The sequence below is a fragment of the Hemicordylus capensis genome, chromosome 1, assembly GCF_027244095.1.
Source record: "Hemicordylus capensis ecotype Gifberg chromosome 1, rHemCap1.1.pri, whole genome shotgun sequence".
NCBI lineage: Eukaryota > Metazoa > Chordata > Lepidosauria > Squamata > Cordylidae > Hemicordylus > Hemicordylus capensis.
The window spans coordinates 306,458,470-306,464,640 of record NC_069657.1 but is presented as its reverse complement, the minus strand read 5'-3'; the positions used below and the strand labels follow the sequence as shown (position 1 = coordinate 306,464,640).

The 6,171-nt window shown below is 43.9% G+C and overlaps 1 protein-coding gene across 12 annotated transcripts in view; it reads right to left on the bottom strand.

Annotated features, from left to right (window-relative positions):
- Nucleotides 1–6,171, bottom strand: part of KCNQ5 (potassium voltage-gated channel subfamily Q member 5) — a 576,092-nt gene that overhangs the window by 133,972 nt on the left and 435,949 nt on the right. The gene's annotated exons all lie outside the window — the stretch shown is intronic.

Below are 6,171 nucleotides of genomic sequence, written 5' to 3'. Positions count from 1 at the left end.
CGCAGAGCAATAGACCATTGGATCATCTCTGCCCAGCGCTGTTTGTTTCTTTATAAGCAGCACTAAAGAGGAGAAAACATTATGGTTGCTTGTTTTCTTCTCCTGTTCACTCCCCATCCATTTCAAGATATATTCCTGGTGGATATTACTGAGGATTGCATAGAGGAGATATTCCTGGGGGATTGCTCTCATAATATGGCATTTTAATTACATTGAGGAAACGAAGGAATTGCATACATAACAATCCCTTGTCAAAATACAGGCAGGTAATTTCTTTTTAAAAGAAATAATCACAATGTGACTCCATAGTCCATGAGGAAGAGGAGGAGATAGGTGTGTACACAAAACTGGAAAACCCAGTTTCGTTCGAGTAGGACCAAACTCCAACCAAACTGGATCTAGTCCTATGCACACTAGAGCCGGGCCTGTTCCATCTCTAGTCTGAACTGGTTTGGGCCTGGCTGTGGTTGGGGACTGGGGGTGGGGCGGTGGTGACTATTTTATTTATTTATTTATCTATCTATCTATTTAATAAAAAATTGGTTGGTGCTGGCTTTGGTTGCAGATACTATAGAGAAGCAAAGTTCTAAGGAATGCTGAACAGGAAAAGGCCTCTGAATTTAACCTGCAAAGTTATCTATATGCACTGGTGGTTTGTATAGTGATTTCCTGGTGGACTACCAACTTTCACCATGAAGCACATCTGCCTAGGTGAGGGGGACTTGGCACTCTCATTGAAGAGCTTCATAAGATGGCAGAAGTATAGGGGTTGCTACTTCACTAGTGTGCAGCCATGTGGATAGCAGTGCTTGATGTAGGCTACTTGTCGCACAGTGCTGAAGTTGCAGGCATCGCCCCTCAGCCTCATGATGCACTCCACTAATAGCATTGGGGCCCTAGTCATCAGTGGTGTTCAGTGGCCAAAGCCCACCAGTGAACTGCTGGATGATCCATCACAGTGCAAATTTATTATTATTGTGTGCACTTAGGCTGTTGATTTTGGTTGATCCCAAAAGCAATTGAAGAACACATCTACGGCAGATGCACAAGCTTCTAAAGTCTCAGCATGGTATTTAAGTAGGAAATGGTGACAAGAGGATGGGTACATGGCTAAGACATCCATGTAGCACATCCAGCGTGTAATCATCAACATTAAGAAGAGTTTTTGTGTGCCACTCTGCTTACAAATGTATAGATGCTGCTGTTCAGACTTATTAGCCTATCTGTTATAAACTGAAATGCTAACAGTTCTCAAATGAGTTATAAACAACTGTTCCCACAGACACATAACCTTTAATGGAATTTTCTAATTAGTTACTGCAATCTGTCAGTAGAGAGGACTGTAAAATTGCAGTTATTTAATATAGAGGTCTTTCACATGTCTGAGTGGGCTGGTGCAGGGGTGGGTGTGGGTGGGGATGGCTGGCTAAACTCACCTCCCCCACCCTGAAGAGTCCTGCTTTGTTTCTGGAAGTCTGGACTGTGCTCCCAGATGATCTGTGCTGCATGCTACAGTGCAGAGCTCTAGAGGTTGGAGATTCCACAAGGCACCACGTGACATACAAGATCCATTGGTGGATTCTCCCAGAAGATGGGAGCTCTAGGTGCCCGTCTTTGCATCTTCTGGGGCTAAACATAGCCCCAGCGAACACACAACCAAGTAGCATGGTGCTTGATACCTTAACCTTGGGTAACAGCTAGGCTACAAAGCCAGGCTAGGCGGTACTGGCCCACCAGGATTGGGCCTGATGCTGGTGGTTCTCACGTGCAGCCTAAGCCAGGATGAGCATCCTTAGCCTGGGTTATCCTGCACATGAGAACAACCTCAAAGCCTAACATTCAAAACTGTGCATGCTGAGCTTTTGCTTAAAGTACACAATTCAAATCGGTGCTGGCATTGGAAAGAGCAAAGTAAGAGAGATTTTTTTTGTAGCTTCATGTGTCAGGCATTTCACATTTTAATGTATTTTGTCACATACCCCCTTCTTCCAAGGGTCTCAGGGTAGTCTGCATAGTTGTTCCCATTTTCTCCTCACAACTATTCAATGAGGTAGGTGAGTGATTGGCCCAAGAGCTTGCAGGACAATGATTTGACTGAAACCTAGGTCTCTGAATTCTAACACTTCTACCGCTTAATTGTATCATACTGGCGACATTATTCCTAAGAGAGCTGCTGGCAGGAAAATTAGAAATCACTTGGGAAGAAAGCGACTTAGGCCAGAATTCAACAACATTAAATCAGCGGTCCTCATGTTTCGCAACATTATGTAGGCAGTGTTGATTCACCCATGCTTCCGCAGGCCAGTAGTGGAGCATCAGTGGCCTTGCATACTTCAAACAGCACGCCCACAATCTGGAAGCTCTACTTAGGTCAGAAACACATCCCTTGACAGTCAGCAGCATGTTCCTGATCTAACTAGTGTTTCTGGAGTGTGGGTGAGCCATTTCAAATATCTGTGCTCTTGTACAAATGTGTAAGAATGCTGAAGCTTCACTACAAGCCGTAGAGGATTTGCATACAGTAGGAATTGAGCAAGCCAAGAAGTTAGTTAAGCAACGTGTCCTTGATATAGAAGTTCAACAAGAAGGTGCATGGATCAAGCAGAGTTTATACTTAGGGAGTCAAGCTATTAATCTTAAACCAGCTAAGTACTTTGACGTGGTGCTTGTCCCTAAATTTAGATGAGCCCTCACTTTAGCACATTTAAATTTTCTTCCTACAGCAGTGTTGGATGGCAGGTTTAAGGGAGCTCCACTATTTTTACAACTTTGCCCATGTGGCAAAGAGGTTATAGAATCCACCTCTGTTGTGGTCCAGGCCTGATTATATAGTGACCATGTAGGATCTGGGCGCAAGGAAGAAAGGAGATCAAACCAATCCTAAATGATTCAATGGGCTTTATTGAGTATGAAAGAATAACATCAATCTGAGCAGAAAGCAGAACATTCTATCAGTATTACTAACAGTATTTCAACCCTATCCCAGTGTTCACCCAGTGTTCCTAACTAACATATGTGTGTGTATTAAATCTTAATACAATTCAGCTATAGATGGAAAAAGGGGGGAGGTAAGGAAGGCTGAGGGCTGGCATGGGCTGGGAAGATCAGGAATTAGTAGAGGGAGAGGGGGGGAAAGGAGAAGGAGGGGAAAGGATGGAGGGATCCAAGGCTTGTGGGGAGGCATATTACCCGGATCAGAGGCTTGAGAATGGTGGAGCTTTCAGCTGAAGGAGAGAAGCTTTTGGCTGGAGACAGGAGCTTTTAGATCAAGCATGCAGTTCGCTCAGAGCAAGGCTGAGAGTCAGAGCACCATGGTTGGGGAAGTCTTGACTTCTCATTTGGCAGCAGAAGTCACAAACAGTCCCTTCTCCCATGGCAAGAGTTCCTGCCTCTAGCCCCACGGCTTGGGCAGCAAACCCTTGGATTGTTCATGAGCAGATCTTGCTTGTAGGCACAAGATTGCTAGTAGGCAAAAGACTGCCCATCTGCCATGTCCAGAGACTCCTTCTTATAGTGGTTCCATCCTCTGATGTTCATTTGAGTCTTCTGGATCACAAAAGGCATCTATTGTCTTTTAATTATCAAAATTAGCTCAGGATATTTGGTCAGTCCAGGGTAAACAGGGTCTCTCCTGTTAGAAGAGTATTGTTCTATTGTCATTCCCCAAAACAAATCTACATCTTCTCCTGCCTTGTCCCAAGAATGTTAAAAGTCAGGAGTTAGTGAAAGAATTAGCTCTATTTGTGTGAGACAGCAATTACATTCTATCTAGTCTGTAATTATAACAAAAGAATATTTAAAGTAACATCAAAAGGGGTACATGTGTGAGGCGAGTTAATCAACACATTTGACTAAGGCAGAAGCATCCTGTCAGTGAGGTAAGGGGATTACTGGACAGCAGATTAATTTCAGCAGTGTGAGACTGGTAATTAAGCCTGACCCATTGTGTCTCTTGTGAATTCCACAAACACTGATAAACAATGCTAGATTACCCCTGCCTTTACAAATCATTTACCAGGCAGTCATGAGATCTGGGTGTCATGTTCACCTCAAGTTCAGGCACTTAATTGAACTCTTAATATAAAATGAAATCAGACACAGGCCTGAATTCCATATACTTCTGGGCCGGTACCTCTGGATCTAAGGTTGGGGTACATATGCCCCGAACACCTCGCATGTTATTCTTTATTGTGATTTTTATAGTGAACCTCGTTTAAGACTTATATCTCCTATGTTAGATAATTTGCCTGGCCCGTCTGATGAATTTTATTTAAATTATCTTTTAACTAATGTGGAAACTGATATTATCTCTGTTATGGCCAGGTTTTGTTATATTATTTGTAAAATATGTTTTTACAAACATTGTAAATGTTTGCTGGTCAATGACTGAATAAACTTATATCTATCACTACAAGCCTGCAGCAGTGCGGGTGGCTCAGCACCACACCTGCGTTACACTGTGCAACATATGGGCCAGTGCACTTAAGCTTAAGCACTCCTTAACTCAGAGTATGGCCTTAGTGTACAGTCATAACAAATTTACTCCATAATAATTTAATGGTGATTACTTGGGAGTTCTCACAGTCCCACTGTGTTATTTGCAACACATTAGGGTAAATGTGTATCCGGGGTGGGGGAGAACACACAAACAAGTCACTACCTAGAACTTAACTCCGGTTTATTGACACAAACATTGTAATTTGGAGATGTACTTGTTACAGGTGTTTGTGTATATGATCGATTATTTCTGTGCATACTCATAGTCAAATATGACTTTGCATTATTTGCATTTCAGTAATGACTTTGCATTATTTCTTTGCAACTCATAGCCAAATATGACCTATTACCTTAATAGTCCTTCCACATCCCAAGCCCCACTGACTTCACTGACCCATCTCAACTGCCATTTCCCCAACATTCCACCTTTCTCATATCCCCCCCTACCTCAACATTCTATGCCTTGAGCATTTCCCCACCAGAAACAGGCTAAGCAGAATTCATTATACTTGGAAACTATATATCTCAGGAGCTTTCCTGCCCACAGTGCTGCTGCCTAACAAGTCCATTGGCAGCAGCCCTCATCCACCAACAGGTACCTTTTTGGGAAAGTGGGGCTTACAAGGGGGTTGAGAGGATTCAAAGCCTTATCAGGTACCTTAACAGGAGAGATTATGCTGGGTTCTATGCCTCATGGCGCGCCTGATGATATTGCAATATTATTATCAGATATTATTATCGAGCACCTTCCAAAATATAGCAAAGAGACTGCTCTGCTGCATTTTGAGTGGAGACTTCCCTAGAACTTCTCTCCCTCCCATCCCTGCTGTTGTTCTCAAGAAGATAACAATAGGAATACAAGAGGCAAAACCTAAGATTCCTTTATTTCTGATATCACATGTTGTTGCTCATGAGTAAAAGGCTTTTTCACTGGTTTGATATCAATATATACCTTCAACATATTTTGGAATGAACATACTAGCTCTGTTCACACATTATATTCACCACTTACACCCTTTAGCCTTGGCTGGTGTACAATCTGTGTACATAAGTACTGGTCTGTTTGCAGGTACAGTTATTCACATGTTATCTTGAATACAAGTACAGCAGGACACTTCCTATTTGTACCCACCAATCCACGCTGCACTGTGCTTCTCCTTCCTTTTAACTGTTTCCAGTTGTGCACTGTGGGATGGCATGCAGGTGGAGATGGAGGGGAGAAGATGAACTGAACCTCCCCGCCATCCACATCTTCCTTCCCCCCCACCATCATGTGGAGGTGAGTCAAGCCGCGCCTTCTTTTCTCCCCTCCTGCTGCCCCAATGGCAAACGTGGAGGGAAAGACGCTGCTGGTGAGCTACTCCTTCCTTCCTCAGCCCCTCCCGTGTGAGGAAGAGAGAGAGAAAGAGGAAGGGAAGAAGAAAGAAAGTGGGGAGGAGGAGGGAGAAGGAAGGTGGCTGGAGGGACTCCTGAAATCTCCTAGCGTCAGGGGCCCAATTCACAAAACAGGCCTATTTTCTTTGAGGCTTCATTTTCTTCACGCTTCCCTGGTGCCTCTCGCTCAGTTCTCTCCCCTTGCACTGGCAACAGCTCCCTCCACCCTCAGGGAGCAGTGGGACGAGTTGGGACAGGATGGGCAAGTGGGATTTTATGAAGGGAGAAGGCAGAGGGAGG